At 40.8% G+C, this 5,930-nt stretch overlaps 1 long non-coding RNA gene across 2 annotated transcripts; it reads right to left on the bottom strand.

The window, feature by feature from the left end:
* Positions 1–1,851: 1,851 nt before the first annotated feature.
* On the bottom strand, positions 1,852–5,690 carry LOC125537114. Of its 2 annotated transcripts, XR_007295603.1 has the most exons (3): positions 3,142–5,635; positions 2,058–2,295; positions 1,852–1,955 (listed from the first exon to the last, which is right to left on the bottom strand). It is a non-coding gene; the product is annotated as an uncharacterized LOC125537114 (long non-coding RNA). The 2 variants fall into 2 exon arrangements; XR_007295604.1 differs by lacking the exons at positions 1,852–1,955; positions 2,058–2,295 and adding an exon at positions 2,712–3,062 and having other exon boundaries at positions 3,142–5,690.
* Positions 5,691–5,930: the final 240 nt, after the last annotated feature.

Raw genomic sequence — 5,930 nt, 5'->3', positions numbered from 1 at the left:
GTTCATTCTTTAGATTATTTGTTCATTCTTGAATTTCAATAAATATGAAGTAATAGCACCAAGCAAACTAACCTAGAATAATAATTGCAGCAGCAAGCAAACTAACCTAAAATACGTTGCAGCAAGCATAATCTGTTCATTTAAAAAATTTGCTTAGCTGGCATCACAGCATATTTTTTATCAATAATCTAGTGATATGTAGTATATATCCATAAGCACGTGAGTATTTTTTATCAATAATCTAGTGATATGTAGTATATATCCATAAGCACGTGAAATTCATAAGCTAACGCGTGCCTGGCTTTAGCCAGTTGGTTGTGCACGTTGAGATTAAATGGCAGGTTTTCAGTTCGACTTCCATGAAAATCAACTAATTTTTACTGCGCTCCTCTACAATCTCGGCCCATATGCAAGGGCGAAGTCGCAGCTCGCAATCTCGGCCCATGTGGGGCAAAGCCCGTGACGGATAAAAATCGTAATTTGTCAAATCTATACCAATGGCAACATTAGTACCACCTCGTGTATATGTTTTAAATTCAAACTGAAAGCGTAAATTTACAGAAAGAAAGCGTATTGTGACGGTGAACCCACGGAGTCAATCCGTGCTTTATTATTAGGGATAGATTATTATTATTATTACTAGCACAGATGTCCGTGCGTTGCAACGGGAGAAAATGCTGGCTCCTATGAATCTGCCAGATCAAGGAACCATGTCGTTGGACAACGCTCGCTGATGATAAGAAATTGGTTCATTTCATCAACATATGGGGTATGATTTCAAGTACATTGATCTGTCTGAACAACCACCTCTTGATTGTTAGTTCATTCTTTAGATTATTTGTTCATTCTTGAATTTCAATAAATATGAAGTAATAGCACCAAGCAAACTAACCTAGAATAATAATTGCAGCAGCAAGCAAACTAACCTAAAATACGTTGCAGCAAGCATAATCTGTTCATTTAAAAAAATTGTTTAGCTGGCATCATAGCATATTTTTTATCAATAATCTAGTGATATGTAGTATATATCCATAAGCACGTGAGTATTTTTTGCAGAAATTTTGTAAACTTACTTAAAGGTTCGTTTTCAAGTTCTGCATAATTTGGCTCCATGCCGAGAGTCAAAAATCGTTTACATGAAAGATGAACCATGTATAAGTTGCATCCACACTATTTATAGAAACATGTGCCAACAACCTTGCAATGGAGACAAAATAAATAAATACAATTCTAGTTCTTTATAGTGTAGCACAACCACAAATAGTGTAGTGTCAAAAACGCTCTTATATTATGGAATGGGGGGAGTAATATTCTTAGACTTTAGTAAAAGTAAATATTCTAAGATAGTAGCTCAATTGGTCTCGGTCTTACAGGCTTAGTGGGAGGACGTGAGTTCGATCCCCATGTATGGCACAAATTTTTTTGGTCTTTGCCAGCGTAGATGGGCCACGCAGGTTGTCGCTGCGAATTCAGCGTGAAATAATAGGGCCTGCCTCGAACGACAAAAAACTGTTTTTTTTCTTACACTTTAGTATCATCTCGTGCATATGTTTTAAATTCAAACTGAAAGCGTAAATTTATAGAAAGAAAGCGTATTGTGATGGTGAACCCGACAAAATCAAAATGTGCTTTATTATTATTAGGGATAGATTAGGGAGAGAATTATTATTAGGGAGAGATAGATGTATAGATGTATAGATGTACATATATAAATTTGATGGATAATGAGTAGTAGATTGTGAAGTTCCTTTTTGAAGTTAGATTAAAAAGGTCATGTCGCACATAGTTTGTTATAACAGGTTACGATGAAAACATGTTTGCAGGTTGAATCATTTCTCTTATCTTACTTTTTCAGGTGATACATCATCAACCGACTGGGATAAGGCTTGGTCTAGTTTTAAGAAGAAAGGGAAGAAGACCCTATTCTCAGAGTTCTCACCGAACAAATATGTGACCTGTAACCCACGGCGCATTGAGTATCCATTGTCAGAAGAAGTCGATCCAATCAAAAGAGCTGAGAGGTCTAACTTGATGTTGTGAACAAGCCCAATATTTACCTTAGTAGGGGTGATTATCTTCGTTTCGGCATTTCTTATCTATACATTGGTTGTCCCACCCAAGTAACCTCTGAAGTGACAGATAACAGGTGAGCTGCAGGCCAAAGATTCTACTTGGAAGTCTGTATTGTACATTTAGTTTGTACTATACTAAGTATAATCATGGTTCTGTATTGCTTCAAGCACATTGTAATAGATCATAATACAGAACTCCTTCCATTTTGGTGATTTTCTTCACCTGTACATAAATTGGACCCTCTTTAGTCCTCCATTATAACCAAGAATATTGGGTCACCTAGAATAATAATATGCTGATCACTATCCACGACTGTGCTCCTGATGTGATTTTTTTTCATAGTTCTCACTTCCTAGTTCGTCTCACATTTCCACAACCTTAAGACATGGTCCGACTCATATTTCAACAACCTACGGAGATATACTGTCGATCTGGTTCAGGCAGCATGGTTCAGACCCCATGGCTCACCACGGGCAAAACATGGTTGACCGGGTTAAGAATGCATGGTTCAGAACTGTGGTTCACTATGAGTAGACTGCATGGTTCAGACTCCTGATTTTTTCATAAACCAGGATTGACCCGGTGTCGAGGAACTATGTTGTGGGACATGGATTGAAAATTACAAAACAATCAATCGATTGAAAGAAATTCAGATTATTTATAGGGCAGTTAGTGAAACATAAACCCACACATGCATAGATACTCTGATAGATAAGCAGCTACAGCAAAAAAGGAAACTACAACAATGTACCGGAAATAAAAATTCTACATATCATAGGAGAAATCAAGCTAGTGAACATAGCTTCTAGTGAAGAAATGCCGACTTCAGTTTTTAGGCACTTGTATAATTCAACTACAACTACAAAAATATCTAATCATTTGAAAATTTCAACTATAAGTCTATAACCCATAAATATACAACCAGTATAACTGGAAGTTCCAGCTTGCCGAGAAAACTGTGCAGGATGAACTATTTTCCACATAATCATCTACAGGATATTCTTTGAGCATCAATGAATAATTTTCAAACATATACTGCAATTTAAACAAAATCAAAACCTTCTTTACCATTCACTCCTAAATGTAATCATCTTTTAATGCAGGTCTCGGTCTTGTAGTAGCCCACATTGTCCGCAAGCTACTGTAGTGGAAAGTAGTTTCACAATGGAGAAGTTACTACCAGAAATAAGTCTGTCCAAACACTATGTCAGGTACCTTGCAGATAAAAAAATGGGAGATGCATCATATGAGTTCATAAGAGTACTTACAAATATTGATATTGACATTATCCAGAAACGTGCAGCCAAAGCTAATGAAAAGGTTCATATATATATTTTTTAATTTGTATTTAGTGAAAACTGACTTGGCACTTGACATACAGTATGTGATGCTAGCTCCAAGTAAATATGCATTGCAGTAAATACAGAGGGGGGGAATAGTGGATCTGCATTCAATTCTTGCAGACCTTACTATATAAATTACCCAAAGAAAGACCAGACTTAACTGAAAATGAAATTTTAGAGAACGTTCACTTAAACATTCAAAGAAAAATTGTTAATATCATGGAAAAATACAGAGATTTGAACACATCTCGCAGAATATATATATATATATAATTCCAACTGACATTGTGGATGGGATGCTAGTAGAAGAAAAACACATGGTAGAACAATTATCATTAAAACCAAGAGGTTAGCAATTAATTGGTGCAATCCTGTAACTTTGGGCCAATAATGTTCATATTTCAGTCGATCTACTGAAGGGGTTTTATGGTATCTCGGTCTATGTCGTTAATTGACCATTTCGACCATTGATACAATTCACAATGGTAAACAATTCTCAGGAGCAAAAGGGTAAATGATTTCAGGGCTCTTTCAAAAAGAAATTGCATCAGTAAAACTTAGGAAGGCATAATTGCATATCCAGGCCCAAGCTTCCATGCATGTTTCCCATCACATGTATGCAGCCATGTATGCCAAGCAAGGCTGGCCTCAGATGGTTGCCACAACTTGGGGTGTCTTTGGCTCGCTTGTGAAGGAGAGTAAGGGGAAGAGGCAAGGTTGTGCTGCTACACCTCGTCGTTTGTCCGCTCGGTCTGCAATGCTCTCCAACGACAGGTTGGAGATGAAGTGGTTGCACGTGAAGTGAGCGGCATGGTGGCCCGCATTTCCATCGAGGAAAAAGCACAGGGGCGGGGCAGAGTGGAGGCGACACTGATTATACATCAAACTTTCTCACTCCCAATACTGCATGAAGCACCCTGCCTGGTCATGTTCTTCTGACTGAAATTTGATGTGGCCCTGAATATATGTGCAACGGTGACACTGCACTTACTTTGCCAGCCCTGCAATCAAATTTGTCAACCCATAGAACATAGTCCATAAATACTCTGATTTTTCTCAAGGGAACTATAGGGGCCAAATAATTTCAAAATCAGGGAGAAAATCATAGATGAATATGTTGAGCGAAGCCTGCTGCCCCTGCTGTCTTGAAGCTCCTACACCACAAAACAAATATCAGTGCACTGCTTTGCTAATCTAGACCAAAACAAATCAAGGAAACTATCAATTTTTCCGATAAAGATCAAGAGAACTCTTCTAATCGTGACATACTCATCCTAATCCGCCTCTGCCTGCAACAACCCACTTCCTCTGGCTGTGAACACTGACGTACATCCAGATGCACGCACCAACGCCACATTAGTCTAGCAACCCGGTTGAGTTCCACCATCATACCATTTTTTGAATCATATGGAAGGAGAGTTATTCTCATGATGTATTCATGTGGGAGTTAACCTCAAGGATCTGTGACTGAAACAGGCTCGGACAAACACCCAAACACCTTGTGTGCAAAAAATAACTAAGAACATCCACAACCTATGACCAGCTAATTCTATCCCTATTGACAAGAAGCACCACATATGCAGTAATTTGACATCATGAAACTGTGCAAACTCGTGATCCTCAGCAGAAAATAAAAGTCATCCAGAGAGACTAGCACGCGGTTTCCTCTGGTAGCATGGGGTGGGCACAGAAATACACGTGCGTCCGAAGTTGAGGTGGAGGAGCAGAGGGGGCGGCGAGTGCAACGACGACCGGATGGCCGTGTGGCTCTGGTCGAGCGGCGAGCGCGAGCCCTCCCAGGCAGCACACATCGAGGAAGGATGGGCTGAGGCAGAATGATAGTGCAGGGTGCTGCGATCTCCGTCGTCGGTCGGCCGGGCCGACGACCGGCGACTGGTGCGTCACCGGATCGAGCGTCCCGCGGGTCGGGCGAGTCCTGGCGGCGCAGATCGGCCCGCGAGCGCCGCACCCTCCCATCCTCTGCCTCCCGCGAGGTCGTGACGAGGGGAGCAGTGAACCGCGAAGAAAGCCGCGGGTGAGGAGGAGATGGGATTGGGAGAGGAAGGAGGCGGTCGACGGCGCGTGGTGAGGCGGTGGGGGGCGGGGCGGGAGGCGCCGGCGGCGCGCGGGGCATGGCCGGAGGTGTGTGGCGCGGGGCGGAGCGCCGTGAGGCAGAGCATGGCTGCATTTATTTTTTTTCCTTTGTACCGATTCGATTTGGACTGCGGGTTGATTTGTGTGAGCTTCAAGGGATTTTTTGCAAAAGTATTAATGACGGACGACCAGAAGCAATAGCTGCTTTATTAGTAGGTAAAGATTAATAGGGAGAGATTATGAATTATTTTGTTTGCATGTTTGAGGATGTAAATATTTGAGTTGTACTTTAAATTTGAATTACTTGGGTTTGGATCAAAGTGATTTTTAGAAAATTAATTGCGATGACATGGCACCATTAGTGTGTGCTTATTATAGCTTAATTATCCGGGCGTCACACACAGGTAGTAAAGGTAAATT

Source organism: Triticum urartu, chromosome 2 (genome assembly GCF_003073215.2).
Source record: "Triticum urartu cultivar G1812 chromosome 2, Tu2.1, whole genome shotgun sequence".
NCBI classification, from domain to species: Eukaryota; Viridiplantae; Streptophyta; class Magnoliopsida; order Poales; family Poaceae; genus Triticum; species Triticum urartu.
The sequence above is the reverse complement of the archived record's forward strand: the minus strand, read 5'-3'. Positions and strand labels throughout refer to the sequence as shown.